General features: G+C 44.5%; 1 protein-coding gene across 2 annotated transcripts in view; it reads left to right on the top strand.

Moving 5' to 3' along the window:
* Nucleotides 1–20,118, top strand: part of UBE2G2 (ubiquitin conjugating enzyme E2 G2) — a 46,201-nt gene that overhangs the window by 3,421 nt on the left and 22,662 nt on the right. The window contains exon 1 of one of the 2 annotated variants that reach the window (XM_038749441.1): nt 5,051–5,176. The exons of the other annotated variant lie outside the window; for it this stretch is intronic. The gene's annotated coding sequence lies outside the window, so the exon portion shown is untranslated. Of the gene's footprint in view, nt 1–5,050; nt 5,177–20,118 lie in introns of those variants that run through there. 2 annotated transcript variants of the gene reach the window in all.

The following is a 20,118-nucleotide window of genomic DNA, read 5'->3' as shown; positions in this document are numbered from 1 at the left end:
GGGCTCACTATACATTCATTCAATCATTCAATCGTATTTATTGAGCGCTTACTGTGTGCAGAGCACTGTACTAAGCACTTGGGAAGTCCAAGTTGGTAACATCTAGAGACGGCCCCTACCCAACAGCGGGCTCACTGTATATATGTTTGTACAGATTTATTACTCTATTTATTTTACTTGGACATATTCACTAGTCTATTTGGTTAATATGTTTTGTTTTGTTGTCTGGCCCCCCCTTCTAGACCGTGAACCCAACAGTGGGCTCACTGTATAAATGTTTGTACAGATTTATTACTCTATTTATTTTACTTGGACATATTTACTAGTCTATTTATTTTGTTAATATGTTTTGTTTTGTTGTCTGTCTCCCCCTCCTAGACTGTGAACCCAACAGCGGGCTCACTGTATACATTCATTCATTCATTCAATCGTATTTATTGAGCGCTTACTGTGTGCAGAGCACTGGACTAAGCGCTTGGGAAGTCCAAGTTGGCAACATCTAGAGACGGTTCCTACCTAACAGTGGGCTCACAGTCTAGAAGTTTGTACAGATTTATTACTCTATTTATTTTACTTGGACATATTTACTATTCTGTTTATTTTGTTAATATGTTTTGTTTTGTGGTCTGTCTTCCCCTTCTAGACTGTGAGCCCGCTGTTGGGTAGGGACCGTCTCTAGATGTAGCCAACTTGGACTTGTGAGCCCGCTGTTGGGTAGGGACCGTCTCTCTATGTTGCCAGCTTGTACTTCCCAAGGGCTTAGTACAGTGCTCTGCACATAGTAAGCGCTCAATAAATATGATTGAATGAATGAATGACTTCCCAAGCGCTTAGTACAGTGCTCTGCGCACAGTAAGTGCTCAATAAATATGATTGAATGAGTGAATGAATGACCGTCTCTATATGTTGCCAACTTGGACTTCCCAAGTGCTTAGTACAGTGCTCTGCACACAGTAAGCGCTCAATTAATACGATTGAATGAATGAATGGAGCCATGAGAATGTACTTGTACTTCCCAAGTGCTTAGTCCAGCGCTCTGCACACAGTAAGCGCTCAATAAATACAATTGAATGAATGAATTGATGGAGGCCTTCCCACACTCAGCCCCCTCTGCAGCATGGCTCAGTGGAAAGAGCCCAGGCTTTGGAGTCAGAGGTCACGGATTCAAATCCCGGCTCCACCAATTGTCAGCTGTGTGACTTTGGGCAAGTCACTTCACTTCTGTGGGCCTCAGTTACCTCATCTGTAAAATGGGGATTAAGACTGTGAGCCCCCTGTGGGACAACCTCATGACCTTGTTACCTCCCCAGTGCTTAGAACAGTGCTTTGCATTCATTCATTCAGTCGTATTTATTGAGCGCTTACTGTGTGCAGAGCACTGTACTAAGTGCTTGGGAAGTCCAACTTGGCAACATATAGAAATGGTCCCTACCCAACAGCAGGCTCACAGTCTAGAAGACACATAGTAAGCGCTTAATAAATGCCATCATTATTATTATTCTTCCTCTCCCCCTCCTCCCCCTCCCCATCCCCCCCGCCTTACCTCCTTCCCTTCCCTACAGCACCTGTATATATGTATATATGTTTGTACAGATTTATTACTCTATTTATTTTACTTGTACATATTTATTCTATTTATTTTATTTTGTTTATACGTTTTGTTTTGTTCTCTGTCTCCCTCTTCTAGACTGTGAGCCCACTGTTGGGTAGGGACCGTCTCTAGAGGTTGCCAACTTGTACTTCCCAAGCACTTAGTACAGTGCTCTGCATACAGTAAGCGCTCAATAAGTATGATTGAATGAATGAATCTGGAAAATGAGGATTAAGACTGTGAGCCCCCCCGTGGGACAACCTCATCACCTTGTAACCTCCCCAGTGCTTAGAACAGTGCTTTGCACATATTAAGCGCTTAACAAATACCGTTATTATTATTATTATTATTATTATTATTATTATTATCTAACGGGAAGAAATGAGGGGCCGCAGGTGGCAGTCGTCAGGGTCGTGCCAGTTCCATCAAATAATGGAAAATAATGAGAAGCATTATTCTCAAATAGCGAGAAGCAGCGTGGCTTGGTGGAAAGAGCCCGGGCTTTGGAGTCCGAGGTCATGGGTTCAAATCCCGACTCCGCCACTTGTCAGCTGGGTGACTCTGGGCAAGTCACTTCACTTCTCTGGGCCTCAGTTCCCTCATCTGTAAAATGGGGATTAAGGCTGTGAGCCCCCCGTGGGACAACCTGATCACCTTGTAACCTCCCCAGTGCTTAGAACAGTGCTTTGCATGTAGTAAGCGCCTAACAAATACCATTATTATTATCTAATGGGAAGAAATGAGGGGCCGCAGGTGGCAGTCGTCAGGGTTGTGGCAGTTTCCAAACTTGTAGACTGTTCTCCCCCTTCTAGACTGTGAGCCCACTATTGGGTAGGGACTGTCTCTATATGTTGCCAAATTGTACTTCCCAAGCGCTTAGTACAGTGCTCTGCACATGGTAAGCGCTCAATAAATACGATTGATTGATTGATTGATAAGGAAATTCACCGTCTAAGGACCAGATGCAGGGTGAGATGCGTCACTAGGCCACGCTGCTGCTCTTTCTGAAGGAAAATGGGGATCTGTGGGTCAAGAGGAGCCCAGCGGAACCCCTACAATGCCGCTTCGACTAGGGAGCCACAGCCCGGTTGCCTCAGTTGGAGCTTGGCATCACCAATCAATCAATCAATCGTATTTATTGAGCGCTTACTGTGTGCAGAGCACTGTACTAAGCGCTTGGGAAGTACAAGTTGGCAACACAGAGGGCTCAAGGAGAATCTTACAGCGACGACAGCCGTCGCTCTTTGCCGGAGGCGGGGGCACAAAGTAGAGTTTGTCTGGCCTCCAGCCCCTCGGTTCTTTTATTACTACTAATAATAACAATAATAAGTATGGTATTTAAGCGCTTCCGATGTGCCAGGCACTGTTTTAAGCACAAGATAATGGGGTTGGGTACAGTCCCAGTCCCACCCAGGGCTCACAGTCTTAGTCCCCATTTTCCAGATGAGGTAACTGAGGCCCAGCGGAGAGAAGTGACTTGCCCAAGGTCACACAGCCGACAAGTGGCAGAGCCGGAATTAGGCCCATGCTCTATCTGCTGGGCCGTGCTGCTGCTTTTCTTCCCCTCCTCACCTGTGAAGATCTACTGTTGGGTGACATGAATGATGAGCTTCACTTTAATAATAATGATAATAATAATGATGGCATTTGTTAAGCGCTTACTATGTGCAAAGCACTGTTCTATGCGCTGGGGGGGATACAAGGTGATCAGGTTGGGCTCACAGTCATCATCATCCCCATTTTACAGATGAGGGAACTGAGGCTCAGAGAATAATAATAATAATAATGGCATTTTATTAAGCGCTTACTGTGTGCAGAGCACTGTTCTAAGCGTTGGGGAATTTACAAGGTGATCAGGTTGTCCCACGTGGGGCTTGCAGTCTTCATCCCCGTTTTACAGATGAGGGAACTGAGGCCCAGAGAAGTTAAGTGACTTGCCCAAAGTCACACAGCTGACAAGTGGTGGAGCCGGGATTTGAACCCATGACCTCTGACTCCAAAGCCCGGGCTCTTTTCCACTGAGGTGAGGTGACTTGCCCAAGGTCACACAGCAGACGTGAGGCGGAGCCGGGATTCGAACTCATGACCTCTGACTCCAAAGCCCGGGCTCTTTCCACCGAGCCACGCTGCTTCTGCTTTTTGTTGGAGGGGTGGAGCTCTACTAAGAGACTGCTGGATAAAAAGGTTTGGGGAGATCCTCTAAGGAGAGATTCATTCATTCATTTAATCATATTTATTGAGCGCTTACTGTGTGCAGAGCACTGTACTAAGCGCTTGGGAAGGACAACTTGGCAACATAGAGAGACGGTCCCTACCCAACAGCGGGCTCACCTTGTAGCTGCAGTAATCAATCAATTCGTGGTACTTAGTGAGCGCTTCAGAGAAGCAGCGTGGCTCAGTGGAAAGAGCCCGGGCTTTGGAGTCAGAGGTCATGGGTTCGAATCCCGGCTCCGCCACTCGTCAGCCGTGTGACCTTGGGCAAGTCACTTCACTTCTCTGGGCCTCAGTTACCTCATCGGGAAAGTGGCGATTAAGGCTGGGAGCCCCACGTGGGACAACCTCATCACCTTGTTCACCTCTATAGCGCTTAGAACAGTGCTTTGCACATAGCGCTTAATACATGCCATTATTATTATTACTATTATTTTGCTTGATGATTTTGGGACAAAAACCTGCACTTCTCTCTCATTCACACACACCCACAAGCACACACTCCCAAGAGCCACCACTACTTTCCACCCACCTCCTTCACCCATATGGACACAACCCATATCAACTTGCTTTGCAAGTAGTAAGCGCTTAATAAAGGCTATCAAAGAAAAAGAAAAAGGTCAGAAGAAACAGTCGTGTGCCTGTGGGGAGTGCCGGCAAAATGTGCTTACTGTCATCCACAATTCCCTCAGTGTGGGGTGAGATTAAACCCCTTGTACTCGTGATCGAAAGTCTCTTGTCACAGAGCGATATCATGGGTTCTCTTGTGAGCAGCAATTAAAGTGACTTTCAATCGTCTTCAGCTTTTTTAGACTCTCCATTGTGTACATATTTATTACCTATTTATTACTCTATTTTACTTGTACATATCTATTTTATTTTGTTAGTATGTTTGGTTTTATTCTCTGTCTCCCCCTTCTAGACTGTGAGCCCACCGTTGGGTCGGGACCGTCTCTATATGTTGCCAACTTGGACTTCCCAAGCGCTTAGTCCTAAGCGCTCAGTAAATACGACTGATTGATTAATTACTTGGAGCTTGAAAGATTTTTCTCATTCAAGTGCGTTTCATGGGGATATAGGTCATTTCTATTTTGTGGATAAGGTTTCAGGAATAAATTGAGGCGCGCAGAGGTTAAATAACTAGGTCAGTGCCACTCTTTGGTGGAGCCGGGGCTGTTGTTTCTGACCCAATTCCTATTTTAGTGCTCTCTACTGGAACAGGATATCCGGCCTTTTATGTGAAACGCTAAGGACGAGAAGTCACTGTAGTTTTCAGCAGGGGTGGAAGGATTACGTGAAGAGACCATGGAATTCTTGTATTGATGTTCTGCGGAACAGGGCTATAGCCGAGCTGATTATCCCCGGGTCTACATAGTAAGTCTTTAACAAATACCATGATTCTATTATTATTATTATCATTATTACTGTTAGACAACTTAGGCGGGCCTTTCATTAGGTAATGAACCCCTGAGAATATAAAAATGAACGAAAATCAAGCATTAAATACTCTGATCTGGACACCATCCGATTGCTCACCTCCCATGAATTTTCTTGATTTTTTTGATCAAGAGATAAAGCGCTGGTAGAGAAACAAGGGATTGATGGGGACGGGGCATAGGGAGAGCTAGAGGGGTGGAGGGGAAGAGAGAAGCAGGGTGGTGAGGCATGAAGATAAAGGGTACACAATCAATCAATCAATCAATCGTATTTATTGAGCGCTTACTGTGTGCAGAGCACTGTACTAAGCGCTTGGGAAGGACAAGTTGGTAACATACAGAGACAGTCCCCTACCCAAAGACAAGAAAGACCCTAGACTGTAAGCCCTGGATGGGTAAGGAATGTGTCTGCTAATTCTGTTGTACTCTCCCAAGCGCTTAGTACAGTACTCAGTGCTTTGCACATAGTAAGCGCTTAACAAATACCATCATTATTATTATTATTACTCTGTATACAGTAAGCGCTTAATCAATATTATTGGTTGATAGAGTGAAAGCAGCATGGCCTAGTGGAAAGACAGCGAGCCTGGGAGTGAGAGGATCTGGTTAATAATGCCAACTCAGCAGGCCGTGTGACCTCGGGCAAGTCGTGTAACTTCTTCAGGCCCATGTTTCCGCATCTGTAAAATAATGAATCAATCAATCGTACTTATTGAGTGCTTACTGTGTGCGGACCACTGTACTAAGCGCTTGGGAAGTACAAGTTGGCAACGTATAGAGACAGTCCCTACCCAACAGAGGGCTCACAGTCTCAAAGGGGGAGACAGAGAACAAAACCAAACATACTAACAAAATAAAATAAATAGAATAAATAGGTACAAGCAAAATAAATAAATAGAGTAATAAATATGTGCAGACATATATACATATATACAGGTGCTGTGGGGAAGGGAAGGAGGTAAGATGGGTGGGATGGAGAGGGGGACAAGGGGGAGAGGAAGGAAAGGGACTCAATAGGGACTTAATACCCCTTCTCCCTCCTATGGAGACTATGATCCCCATGCTTAGTACAGTGCTTGGCACATAGTAAGTGCTTAACTAGTACCACAACTATTTTTAAAAGGGAGAGGCAAGACAGAGCGATGGTAGAAAACAAAACATAACGGTGTATTGAGGATGAGAAGCAGCACGGCTCAGTGGGAAGAGCCCAGGCTTGGGAGTCAGAGGGCATGGGTTCAAATCCCAGCCCCGCCCATTGTCAGCTGTGTGACTTTGGGCAAGTCACTTCACTTCTCTGTGCCTCAGTAACCTCACCTGTAAAATGGGCCCACGTGGGACAACCTGATCACTTTGTATCCCCCCCAGCGCTTAGAACAGTGCTTGACACATAGTAAGCGCTTAACAGATGCCATCATCAGTATTATTATGTAGTCAGCTCTGCTAGACTGTAAGCTCCTTGAAGACAGGGATTGTGCCTACCAACTGTACTGAAATCTTCCAAGTCCCTAGTACAGCGCTCTGCAGAAAGTAAGCGCAATAAATGTCGTTGATTGACTGATCGACATTTCCGTGCTCTGGCTAAACTTTCAAACCGAGCCAAGATTTCTGTTTCTCATGATCTGTGGAATCAGATTTCCACCGAACCATCAGCCCTGACGTCTGAAATAAACATTTTCCGTCTTAATCTATTTGAGTTTCGGCTTTTCATTGTTCTGAAACTGGCAATCGAAAAACAGTTTCGATGCGTATGCCATGCCGCAGAGGGGAGAGCCCAGCGATCAGAAGAATAACGTGGCCTGCATATATTGCTGTAGCAACGCCACTAGCCAGTTTACCCCGGGAAATCCCAGAAGAGGATTGAAGTATTTACGCATAGCTCCCTCCGTAATGATGAGGGATTCTCCTGTCAGAAATGGCAGTTGAGCGCCAATTCAGTCCAGAAGGCTTTGGGATGAAGAGTCTGAGTGAAGGAATTGATTGTAGTGCTAGTGGTTTGCACAGGGTCACTCGCCGTCCTCTCATCTTTGCCAGTCAGGTTCCTGTTACGGCTTCTGTGTGTCTTTACTGGGTAGCTGGGTGGGGAGGGTAGGGGGGAATCTATCACATAGCAAAATATATGTGAGAATTTTACATACAAAACCCTCTAGACTCTAAGATGATTATGGGCAGCCTACATTTCTGAACCTCCCTTGGGCTGTGGGAACATGATTTTCCTGTAGTTGAACCTCCTATGGGACAGGGGACATGTCTGCCTACATTTCTGAACCTTCCTTGGGCTGTGGGAGCATGATTTTCCTGTAGTTGAACCCCCTCTGGGACAGGGGGTCTAATTCCTAATTGTCTAATTCCCTTCTCTGGCGCTTAGTGCAGTGCTCTGCACACAGTAAGCATTTACTATATACTGCTACTGCTGTTGGTTAGGTGTTTGAGTTGTTTCAGTTTGATGTCTACGCGCTTGTTTTGTCGTCTGTCTCCCCCTTCTAGACCGTGAGCCCGTTGTTGGGTAGGGACCGTCTCTATACGTTGCCGACTTGTACTTCCCAAGCGCTTAGTACAGTTGAGCAAGCGCTCAATAAATACGATTGAATGACTGAGTGAATGTGAAGTCGTGTTAGGATTTTTCAACCTTGCCAGTAATCCGGGTAGCAAGAAATTGAACGGTGTGGTCAGCGTGTTGAGATTGGGAATGTTGTCAGAAGGCTTTGTGTTTTCTCAAAACGCTCCCGTTTATACTTGGGGTTTCTGTTAAGCTGAAGCGCAGATGTTTAACCTGTTTTGCATTTTGTAAAGAGAGCGCTTTATATTTGAACGTTTACAGAGTAAGCCCACTGTTGGGTCGGGACCATCTCTATATGTTGCCAGCTTGTACTTCCCAAGCGCTTAGTACAGTGCTCTGCACACAGTAAGCGCTCAAGAAATACGATTGATTGATTTAGAGTTTGTGACACTTTTTTTCTTTCCTCAAGCAAGAACTCTATCTATAAAGGATTTTCCCTGTACTCTTGTAATTTTAGACCTACAGCCTTTAAAATGCATTCCGTTACCCTTTGTCTAATGAACAGAACTCTGAAAAAACATCCCAAGTCGTTTGGATTTTTCAACTTTGCCAGTAATCCGGGTAGCAAGAAATTAAACGGTGTGGTCAGCGTGTTGAGATTGGGAATGTTGTCAGAAGGCTTTGTGTTTTCTCAAAACGCTCCCGTTTATACTTGGGGTTTCTGTTAAGCTGAAGCGCAGATGTTTAACCTGTTTTGCATTTTGTAAAGAGAGCGCTTTATATTTGAACATTTACTTTTAGAGTGAGCCCACTGTTGGGTCGGGACCGTCTCTATATGTTGCCAACTTTTTCTTCCCAAGCACTTAGTACAGTGCTCTGCACACAATACACGCTCAATAAATACGATTGATTGATTGATTTAGAGTTTGTGACACTTTTTTTCTTTCCTCAAGCAAGAACTCTATCTATGAAGGATTTTCCCTGTATTCTTGTGATTTTAGACCTACAGCCTTTAAAATGCATTCCGTTACCCTTTGTCTAACGAACAGAACTCTGAAAAAACATCCCAAGTCGTTTTCTTTTGTGAAAGCACTACTGTTCAAACATCCGCTGATCTTTGGCGGGGGAATATCCCAAGTCGTTGATTTCCGCAAAGAGTGGCACTGACCTAGTTATTTAACCTCTGTGCACTTCAATTTATTCCCACACCTTATCCACAAAATAGAAATGACCTATATCCACATGAAACGCACTTGAATTAGAAAAATCTTTCAAGCTCAAAGTAATTAATCAGTCGTATTTACTGAGCGCTTACTGTGTGCAGAGCACTGGACTAAGCGCTTGGGAAGTCCAAGTTGGCAACATATAGAGACGGTCCTGACCCAACAGCGGGCTCACAGTCTAGAAGGGGGAGACAGAGAATAAAACCAAACATACTAACAAAATAAAATAAATAGCATAGATATGTACAAGTAAAATAAATAGAGTAATAAATAGGTAATAAATATGTACACAGTGGAGAGTCTATAAAAGCTGAAGACGATTGAAAGTCACTTTAATTGCTGCTCACAAGAGAACCCATGATATCGCTCTGTGACAAGAGACTTTCAATGACGAGTACAAGGGGTTTAATCTCACCCCACACTGAGGGAATTGTGGATGACAGTAAGCACATTTTGCCGGCATTCCCCACGGGCACACGACTGTTTCTTCTGACCTTTTTCTTTGATAGCCTTTATTAAGCGCTTACTACTTGCAAAGCGCTGTTCTAAGCGCTGTAGAGGTTAACAAGGTGATGAGGTTGTCCCACGTGGGGCTCCCAGTCTTAATCCCCACTTTCCAGATGAGGGCACACGACTGTTTCTTCTGACCTTTTTCTTTTTTCTTTGACAGCATTTATTAAGCGCTTACTACTTGCAAAGCGCTATTCTAAGCTCTGTAGAGGTGAACAAGGTGATGAGGTTGTCCCACGTGGGGCTCCCAGCCTTAATCCCCACTTTCCCGATGAGGTAACTGAGGCCCAGAGAAGTGAAGTGACTTGCCCAAGGTCACACAGCAGACAGGTGGCGGAGCCAGGATTCGAACCCCTGACCTCTGACTCCAAATCCCGTGCTCTTTCTACTGAGCCACGCTGCTTTCTCTTTCTTTCTAGACTGTTGTGGGCAGGGAGCGTCTCCACCAACTCCGTTACATTGTACTCTCCCAGGCCTGCCCAGCGAGCCACTTGTCTGCTGTGTGACCTTGGCCAAGTCACTTCACTTCTGTGTGCCTCAGTTAAATCATCTGTAAAATGGGGATTGCGACTGGGAGCCCCATGTGCAACAGGGACTATAGCCCACCCGATTTGCTTGTACCCACCCCAGCGCCTAGTACAGGGCCTGGCACATAGTACAGGGCCTGGCCTGGCGCTTAACAAATACCATAATTATTATTCATTCATTCAATCGTATTTATTGAGCACTTACTGTGTGCAGAGCACTGGACTAAGCGCTTGCGAAGTCCAAGTTGGCAGCATATAGAGACGGTCCCTACCCAACAGTGGGCTCACAGTCTAGAATATTATTATTATGAATGAGCGCTCAGTAACGATGGACGCTTATTTAGAGCTTAACACATAACATTATTATTATTATAAATTGCTGAGAGGAAGGTCGTATTACAGGGAGAGTTAGTTCTAGTTAAGATAGAGGAGAGGGAATAGCCACAAGAGAAATGATAAAAAGGAAAGGTTGTAAAATAGCCCTAATCCCTCTAACACACCAATCTCCCCCCTTATCAATCAATCAGTCATATTTATTGAGCGCCTACTGTGTGCAGAGCACTGTACTAAGCGCTTGGGAAGGGTTTTGTTGTCTGTCTCCCCCTTTTAGACTGTGAGCCCACTCTTGGGTAGGGACTGTCTCTATATGTTGCCAATTTGTACTTCCCAAGCGCTTAGTCCAGTGCTCTGCACATAGTAAGCGTTCAATAAATACGATTGATGATGATGACAAGTTGGCAACATATAGAGACGGTCCCTACCCAACAGCGGGCTCACAGTCTAAAAGGGGGAGACGGAGAACAAAACCAAACATACAACAAAATAAAATAAATCGAATAGATATGTACAAGCAAAATAAATAAATAGAGTAATAAATATGCACAAACATATATACCCATTATCCCAATGCCAAGGTATGGTACATTTAAGACTAGACCGTGAGCCTGCCGTTGGGCTGCCGATTTGTCCTTCCCAAGCGCTTAGTCCAGTGCTCTGCACACAGTAAGCGCTCAATAAATACGATTGGATGGATGAATTTAAACTGGCATACTGATTTACACTTCACCCTTCGAGCCGGGTCTGGTTTATTTGGAGAATTCGGCAGCCGGACGGGTGAAACGGGCCGGGTCTCACCCGAAACAAAACCCGATGGCAGTTTTGAGGCCGCAGCCCCCGCGGCTGAGTAATTGCCGCGGAAACTGTGGAAATTGCCGTTTTGCAACTGCCCTTCCTCTCCCGAACGGTGTATTTAGGGATTATTTTTTAACCGGGGATTAGTTCTTGAAACTCAGCACCTCCAGCCAAAAGAAAGGCTAACATGATCTAGGAAACTGAGTCATTAAGCCTTTAAGCTCAGGAGAGGCGTGATAGTGGAATTAATGAGCAGAACGACGCCCTGCAACAACTGGATCGGTGAGTTCATGGGCAAAGAAAGAGAAGAGAACAATAATCGTTAAAAATGTCACCTGGATTTTGGTCTCACCTTGGTGTTTCGTTGGAATTGTACCTCCTTCCCCTCCCCACAGCACCTGTATATATGTATATATGTTTTAGACTGTGAGCCCACTGTTGGGTAGGGACTGTCTCTGTATGTTGCCAATTTGTACTTCCCAAGCGCTCAGTACAGTGCTCTGCACATAGTAAGCGCTCAATAAATACGATTGATGATGATGATATGTTTGTACATATTTATTACTCTATTTTACTTGAACATACTTATTCTATTTATTTTATTTGGTTCACATGTTTTGTTTTGTTGTCTGTCTCCTCCTTCTAAACTGTGAGCCCACTGTTGGGTAGGGACCGTCTCTGTATGTTGCCGACCTGTACTTCCCAAGCGCTTAGTACGGTGCTCTGCACACAGTAAGCGCTCAATAAATACGATTGAATGAATGAATGAATGAATTGTGGCTCAGAACTTTCAAAATAAGTGCCCGTTAAATAAGAATGATAATAATGATGGCATTTATTAAGCGCTGATCGCTGGGGAGGTTACAAAGCGATCAGGTTGTCCCACGGGGGGCTCACAGTCTTCATCCCCATTTTACAGATGAGGGAACTGAGGCCCAGAGAAGTGAGGTGACTTGCCCAAAGTCACACAGCTGACACTCGGCGGAGCCGGGATTTGAACCCATGACCTCTGACTCCAAAGCCCGGGCTCTTTCCCACTGAGCCACGCTGCTTCTCTAAAGATAAAGATAAATTCGTTCATTCATTCAGTCGTATTTATCATTCATTCATTCATTTTTATTGAGCGCTTACTGTGTGCACTGTACTAGGCGCTTGGGAAGTACAAGTTGGCAACATATAGAGATGGTCCCTACCCAACAACGGGCTTACAGTCTAGAAGGGGGAGACAGACAACAGAACAAAACATGTGGTCAGGTGTCAAGTCATCAGAATAAATAGAAGTAAAGCTAGATTCATTCAGTCGTATTTATTGAGCGCTTACTGTGTGCAGAGCACTGTACTAAGCGATTTAGAATAGTAAATATGGACAAGTAAAATCAATAGAGTAATAAATCAGTACAAACATATATACAGGTGCTGTGGGGAGGGGAAGGAGGTAGGGCCGGGGGAATGGGGAGCGAGCACTTACTGTGTGTCGAGCACTGTACTAAGCGCTTGGGAGAGTACACAAAGCATCAAACGGACGCGTTCCTCGCTAACAGCGAGTTCACCATGTTCGCTCAGAGCGCGGATTAATTTCGGTTTCTATTTTTAAAGAATATTCTGAATTGTGTTTTGCTAGTCTGCTTCGATCGGGGGCAGGAGTCCTAATTTCGTAGCCCGGTTTTCCAGCGATTCGAGCGCAAGTTGCATTTGTAGTGACCTAAAACTTTTCCCTCTTTTAGAAAGTGTGAGCTAGGGGAGACCATTTCTCTCTCTCTCTTTCTCTCTGTTATGTTGATAATGGTATTTGTTAAGCACTTACTACGTGCCAGGCACTGTACTAAGCGCTGGAGTGGACACAAACAAATCAGGTTGGACCCAGTGCCCGTCCCGTGTGGGGCTCACCGTCCCAATCGCCATTTTCCGGATGAGGTAACTGAGGCACAGGGAAATTAAGTGACTTGCCCAAGGTCACACAGCAAAGTGGTGGCGCCGGGATTAGAACCCGTGACCTCCTGACTCTCAGGCCCAGGCCCTATCAGTTACTCCAGGCTGCTTCTCTATTGTGCCGTACTCTCCCACAGCGCTCAGTACAGCGCCCTGCTCACAGTAAAGCCCTCAATAAATACGATTGATTACAGGTGCCATGATAAAAAAAAAAAAACACGGGTCTGCTGCGGGTAACGGAGGCGGGAGAATTAGCCGTCTCATTTTCAGAGTGTTCAGCTCCAACCATTTTACCTTATCATCATCCTTATCATACCCAACATTATCCCAAGTTGGATAATACTATAATGCGCTCCTTGAATGCCTCCTGGAGAAGTGAGGACGGACGGTGAAACTCAGGATTTAAATCCAAACTCCAGGTGGGTCATTTGTTAGAGTCGAAACATTCTGGAAAGAGCCCATTTCTGTTCTCTCGAAAGACAACACGGATGGAGGATCAATATAAATCACTTGATCGAATAAGCGACCGGTCACTTTTTAAAATGCCTTGTCCCCTTTGTGACTTTTCCTGTTCTGTTGACCTGTGATTGAGATCAAGTGAAATGTTTGACTAACTAAGCTGGCCTTCATGAAAGCGAAGACTACAGTAACTACATGTGAATCCCATCCTTTTTGATTGCTACACTTCTAAAATAATAAATTCAGCCGTGTTGGGAGATCGTGTCACCAAAGTTCATCATTCCTCAGAGAGGACACGGTGCAAATTGTGATATTTTTAGGGTGTAAAAAAGTGAATTCTCTAACTACACGTGTAAATTCAGACACTCAAATATTTCCATACTGGAATCTCCCGACGCTTTTGTAGAATTCTGTTTTGAAACGGACCTTTGACTTTTTGGGAAAGTTTTTAAGAAGGACTGTTTCAATTCCACTCTTAACCTTGAGGCTGTTCTGAGTTGATCTGATAAGGTGCTTTTGATTTTTTTTAATCGGTAAACTCCTTTAGGGGAGGAAGGTTTTGTATTGTAGTCTTTCAAGCATTAAGCAAGCACTCAAGAAGCACCCCAGCGCTTAGAACAGCGCTTTGCACATAGTAAGCGCTTAACAAATGCCATTATTATTATTATTATTATTATTATAAGCTGCGGTTCTGAGGAGTTTGTATCTGACGGTTTGACTCCCTGAAATAGCATTTAGTTAGCATTCTCCTTAATAAATCCCGAGTACTGTGAGAAATGACTCAATTTGGGAAGGCTCAACCATTCCCTAGACTGTGAACCCAACTTAATTTACTGGTATCTACCCAAGTGTTTAGAACAGTGTTTGGCACATAGTAAGCATTGAAACAGGTACCATAATCAGTTAGATTGTGTTTTCTTAGTATCAGTTTGACTCTTTGGGTACTCTCTTCTCCTCTCAGTTGATTTAAAGTAAATAACACCTTTGTAATTTGTATTTTAGGTAATAATTCAAAGGGAGATAGGAGTGTCTTCTTTGTGTACTCTCTTCTCCTCCGAGTTGATTTAAGTAAATAACACCGTTGTAATTTGTATTTTAGGTAATAATTCAGAGGGAGATAGGAGTGTCCTCTTTGTGTACTCTCTTCTCCTCCGAGTTGATTTAAGTAAATAACACTGTTGTAATTTGTATTTTGGGTAATAATTCAGAGGGAGATAGGAGTGTCCTCTTTGTGTACTCTCTTCTCCTCCGAGTTGATTTAAGTAAATAACACCGTTGTAATTTGTATTTTAGGTAGTAATTCAAAGGGAGATAGGAGTGGCCTCTTTGTACTCTCTTCTCCACTGAGTTAAGTAAATAACACCGTTGTAATTTGTATTTTAGGTAATAATTCAAAGGGAGATAGGAGTGGCCTCTAACATTGAGAAGCAGCATGGCTCAGTAGAAAGAGCCCAGGCTTGGGTGTCGGAGGACGTGGGTTCTAATCCCGGCCCTGCCACTTGACTGCTGTGGGACCTTGGGCAAGTCACTTCACTGCTCTGGGTCTCAGTTCCCTCATCTGTAAAATGGGGATGAAGACTGTGAGCCCCCCGTGGGACAACCTGATGGCCTTGTCTCACCCCCCCAGCGCTTAGAACAGTGCTTGGCACATAGTAAGCGCTTAGTAAATACCATCATTATTATTATTAATATTCAGAAACGGTCCCCTTTGCGAGATGGATGTTCTTTATTGCCCAGCAGATGTCACTGCCGAATAAATCATCATTAAGCTGGTGGGTTGGGAACTTGATTCCAACCACCTCTGTATTAATTCCCTTTTCTCCCCAAATCTTTGCTTATAAAAAGTTCATACCAAAGCAGTGCTTCCCAAACTTTCCTGACAGCATCCCTCTGCGTTTTCACGGGACCCCTCTCCCCACCGTATAATTAAGCAGGGTTACGAAGCCAGTTTTTAAAAAGCGACCGATTTTGGATTCCCAGGGACGTGGACTCAGTTTTAATTTCAGTTCAAAGGGGAACCATATGTTGTCTAGTCGTGCTAAGTTTGAAAGTAGAGAATTAGATTAATGAACAAAAACGTCTGCTGACCTCAAGCCAGTCAGTTCTGCAACAAGTAATTCATTGATTCATTCATTCAGTCATATTTAGTGAGCGCTTACTGTGTGCAGAGCACTGTACTGAGCGCTTGGGAAGTACAAGTTGGCAACATATAGAGACAGCCCCTACCCTAATTCATTCAATCGTATTTATTGAGCGCATACTGTGTGCAGAGCACTGTACTGAGCGCTTGGGAAGTACAAGTTGGCAACATATAGAGACAGCCCCTACCCTAATTCATTCGATCGTATTTATTGAGCGCTTACTGTGTGCAGAGCACTGTACTGAGCGCTTGAGAAGTACAAGTTGGTGACATATAGAGACGGCCCCTACCCTAATTCATTCAGTCGTATTTATTGAGCGCTTACTGAGTGCAGATCACTGTACTGAGCGCTTGGGAAGTACAAGTTGGCAACATATAGAGATGGTCCCTACCCAACAGTGGGCTCACAGTCTAGTAGCCTAATGAAAACTGGCTTGAGCTTAATTCAGTTTAGTGAATCTTAGGAAATCGAGGAAATTTCCAGGTTCCTTTTAGCTAAAAGCATTTAACGTTTTCTCAGCCTAATCGGCTTATCCTGTAATCTAAGACCCCCTTATTATGTCGGCCTGGAGACCCTGAAATATCAAGAGTATCGAGAAGCAACGTGGCCTAGTGCAGAGGGCCCAGGCCTGGGCATCTAATCCCAGCTCTGTTTCTCGCTTTTTGACCTTGGACAAGTCACTTCACTTCTCTGGGCCTCAGTTTCCTCATGGGTAAAATGGCGATTCAGGCCCTGTTTCCCCTCCTACTTAGACTGTGAATCCCTCGTGGGACATGGAAAGTGTCCAACCTGATTAACTTAGAACAGTGCTTTGCACATAGTAAGCACTTAATACCTGTATATATCTATATACCTGTATATATGTGTATATGTTTGTACATATTTATTACTCTATTTTATTTGTACATATTTATTGTATTTATTTTATTTTGTTAATATGTTTTGTTTTGTTGTCTGTCTCCCCCTTCCAGACTGTGAGCCCGCTGTTTGGGTAGGGACCGTCTCTATATGTTCCCAGCTTGTACTTCCCAAGCACTTGGTACAGTGCTCTGCACACAGTAAGCGCTCAATAAATACGATTGAATGAATGAATGAATGATTAACTTAGAACAGTGCTCTGCACATAGTAAGCACTTAATAAATGTCATTATTAATTAATTAACTTAAGAAGCAGCGTGGCTCAGTGGAAAGAGCCACGGCTAAGAGCTGGGGTTGATAATGATAATAATAATAATGGCATTTTATTGAGTGCTTACTCTGTGCAAAGCACTGTTCTAAGCACTGGGGAAGTTACAAGGTGATCAGATTGTCCCACGGGGGGCTCACAGTCTTAATCCCCATTTCGCAGATGAGGGAACTGAGGCACAGAGAAGTGAAGTGACTTTCCCACGGCCGACAAGTGGCAGAGGCGGGATTAGAACCCACGACCTCCGACTCCCAAGCCCGGGCGCTTTCCACTAAGCCACGCTGCTTCTCTAAACATCAATATCAATAAATACATTTCAGATAGGCACCTAAGTGCTGTGGGACCGAGGGTGGAGTGCCAATCCAAGTGCAGGAGTGACACAGAAGGGAGTGGGAGAAGAGGAAATTAGGCTGCAATCGGGGAAGGCCTCTTGGAGGAGATGTCCTTTCAGTCAGGCTTTAGAGGTGGGGAAGAGGGAGTGTTTGTCATTTGTGGAGAGGGAGGGCATTCCAGGCCACAAGCGGGAAGAGGGGAAGGGGTCAGTGGTGAGATGGGTGAAATCGAGCATTGAAAAGCAGCCTGACCTAGCGGATAGAGCCGGGAGTCAGAGGGACCTGGGTTCTAATCCTGACTCCACCACTCGCAGGCCCGTATGACGTGGGACAAGCTATTCTCTGCTCCTCAGTTCTCTCATCTATAAAATAGGGGTTTTGGCTGTGAGCCCCATGTGGGACAACCTGATCACCTTGTAACCTCCCCAGCGCTTAGAACAGTGCTTTGCAAAGAGTAAGCGCTTAATAAATGCTATCATTATTATTATTATTATTATTAATGATCAAAAGCCTTAAGGAGCCCTTGGAACGTTCCCCTGAGAGCTGAAAATGGCAAGCCCGGGAGGTAAGAAATGAGTGAGATGGGGGTCACGGCTCCTCAAGCAGCGTGGCTCAGTGGAAAGAGCCCGGGCTTTGGAGTCAGAGGTCAGGGGTTCAAATCCCGGCTCCGCCAATTGTCAGCTGTGTGACTTTGACAAGTCACTTCACTTCTCTGGGCCTCAGCTTCCTCATCTGTAAAATGGGGATGAAGACTGGGAGCCCCCCGTGGGACAACCTGATCACCTTTAACCTCCCCAGCGCTTAGAACGGTGCTTTGCACATAGTAAGCGTTTAATAAATGCTATCATTATTATTGTTATGTGGGACATGGACTGCGTCCAAACATATTCTCTTATATAGCCCACTGTTGGGTAGGGACTGTCTCTATATGTTGCCAACTTGTACTTCCCAAGCACTTAGTACAGTGCTCTGCACACAGTAAGCGCTCAATAAATACGATTGATTGATTGATTGATTATATCTACCCCAGCGCTTAGTACAGTGCCTGGCGCATAATAAGCACTTAACAAATACCATGCAAAAAAAAGAGAGTTACAGTGAGCGGGTTGGCAAGTTTGTAGGATGGATTGTAGTAGGAAATCAGGGAGGTAAGGTATGAGGGAGCAAAGTCATTTAGTGCTTTGAAGCCAATGGTAGGGAGCGTCTATTTGATGTGGAGGTGGATGGATAACCACGGGAAGTTCTTGAAGAGTGGGGAAACATGGACTGAATGGTTTTGTAGGAAAATGATGCGGGCAGCGGAGTGAAGTGTGGACTGGAGTGGGAAGAGACAGGAGGCAGGGAGGTCAGCAACGCGGGATCAATCAATCAATCGTATTTATTGAGCGCTTACTATGTGCAGAGCACTGTACTAAGCGCTTGGGAAGTACAAATTGGCAACACATAGAGACAGTCCCTACCCAACAGTGGGCTCACAGTCTATAGGATGACTGCTTGGATTAACATGGTACACACACACAGACCTGAAAGAATCAGATCTCCACAGAGAAGCAGCGTGGCTCAGTTGAAAGAGCCCGGGCTTTGGAGTCAGAGGTCATGGGTTCAAATCCCCGCTCCGCCAACTGTCTGCTGGGTGACTTTGGGCAAGTCACTTCACTTCTCTGGGCCTCAGTTCCCTTATCTGTAAAACGGGGATCAAGACTGTGAGCCCCACGAGGGACAACCTGATCACCTTGTAACCTCCCCAGCGCTTAGAATAGTGCTTTGCACATAATAAACGCTTAATAAATGCCATTATTGTTATTATTATTATGACAACTAGACACATTTCTTTAAATGTTTTACCCACTGAGGGAGAGTTATATTAATATTTGTCTCCTTCTCTAGACCTTAAGCTCACTGTGGACAGGGAACATGTCTGCTAACTCATTCATTCATTCAGTCGAATTTATTGAGCGCTTACTGTGTGCAGAGCACTGTACTAAGCGCTTGGGAAGTACAAGTTGGCAACATATAGAGACGGTCCCTACCCAACAGTGGGCTCCTGCATTGTATTCTCCTAAGCGCTTAGTGCAGTGTGCTGCACATAGTAAAGTACTTAATAAATACCATTGATGATTATGATGGTAAAATGAAGTCCAGGTAGTGTTTTGCAGTGTGGTGCTGTATCTTGAAAATGCCTCTGTGTTAAAATGCTAACTGGAAGATTGCACCTGAAAGTTTACATTTTAAATTCAGTGTCCTTCATCTTTTTAAGCTGGTTACCCTTGATTATGCAATGATTGACTCTTTTCATGAGCACTTGGAAAAGGATATTAAGTTGTTGGGATGAAATAGGACTGACAGCATCTTTGGCATGTTCCGAAATCCATTACTTTGAATGGCTATTTTACAGGCACAATTGATTTATTCGACAATAGAAAGTTGATGTAAATGTCCTTTGTGTTTAAAGATGGGGTTGTTGAAGATGAAGTTTCGTAGGGTTGAAGCACAATCTATTCCCCAAAATGTAGTAAAGTACTTTTTCTCGCCTGTAAGCTAGTCTGTGCAAATACACTACTTGTTCGTGTATTCAAGGGGGAGCAGCAAAGCCAAGTGACAAGAGCTCGGGCTTGGGAGTTGGAGGTTATGGGTTCTAATCCCGGCTCTGCCACTTGCCTGCTGTGTGACCTTGGGCAAGTCACTTCACTTCTCTGTGCCTCAGTAACCTCATCTGTAAAATGGAGTTTGAAACTGTGAGCCCCACGTGGGACAACCTGATTACCTTGTATCTACCCCAGTGCTTAGAACAGTGCTTGGCATATAGTAAGTGCTTAACAAATACCGTAGTAACAATAATAATAATAAAATTCAGTGATTTCATTCTGTTACCTTTTACTTAATAATGACGGTATTTAAGTGCTTACTATTTGCCAGGCACTGTATTAAGCGCTGGAGTGGGTGCA

This window comes from Tachyglossus aculeatus, chromosome 7 (genome assembly GCF_015852505.1).
Source record: "Tachyglossus aculeatus isolate mTacAcu1 chromosome 7, mTacAcu1.pri, whole genome shotgun sequence".
Classification (NCBI taxonomy): domain Eukaryota; kingdom Metazoa; phylum Chordata; class Mammalia; order Monotremata; family Tachyglossidae; genus Tachyglossus; species Tachyglossus aculeatus.
The sequence above is the reverse complement of the archived record's forward strand: the minus strand, read 5'-3'. Positions and strand labels throughout refer to the sequence as shown.